Raw genomic sequence first — 844 nt, 5'->3', positions numbered from 1 at the left:
TGGTCTACAAAAGCTAGTTCCAGGACAGGCTCCAAAGCCACAGAGAAACCCTGTCTCGAAACCCCCCCCCCAAAAAAAGAATGATTATCCTATGTCTTGGAACCAAATTGAGTGGTATCTTCAGGAGTAGGGTCTTACTATTTAGTTATTATGGGAAACCAGGAGCAATTGCAAAAATTATTGTTTGGGGATGTTTCTGCGTCTTCTTTGATCAATGCCTGCTGTGAAGGTGACCTATGCTTAGCACTGAGATTTTAATTTAATAATTTGTATATCAGTTCTCTGTGTTTTGGAGGGTTTAAACTATTGTGACAACAGTTTGAAAGGGCTCTAAGAGAAGCCCTTTCTAACTTCTAACCAAACTGGGAAATGAAAGGTTCTTCTCCATGAGTTCCGTGGGAAATTACTCTCTGTCATTTCTCTGCCTCCTCCTTCTCCACACCATATTCTCCCATTAAGACCCATTCAGTTATGATCTTTGCACAAATCTTCCCTGTCTCTCCAAAAATGCCCCACAAAAACATGCTGAGGGGTCCCTTAAGATCTCCACAAGTTGTTGTTCTGGAAATAGACTTTAGCATTGGTGTGCTCACCTTGCAGTCTTGCTTATGTTAGAAATGGCTTCAGTACATTCTCATTAAGCTGACTTGGGGTTGGCAAGGGAAAATAGGGAAATACCTATCAAATCCTAACCGTATCAGAAGTAAAAGGCACATCAGCAGAAATGGCCCTGAACATTTGCGGATTTATTTATTAAATTGTTTTCTTTTGCTCGGCTCTGGTTTTAATTTTCAGACTCCCCTTTTAACTTCAATTCTAATGCTAGCTGTATCATGCAGGGTGT

Source organism: Microtus ochrogaster, chromosome 15, assembly GCF_000317375.1.
Source record: "Microtus ochrogaster isolate Prairie Vole_2 chromosome 15, MicOch1.0, whole genome shotgun sequence".
In the NCBI taxonomy this organism is placed as follows: domain Eukaryota; kingdom Metazoa; phylum Chordata; class Mammalia; order Rodentia; family Cricetidae; genus Microtus; species Microtus ochrogaster.
This window is presented reverse-complemented; position numbering follows the sequence as displayed.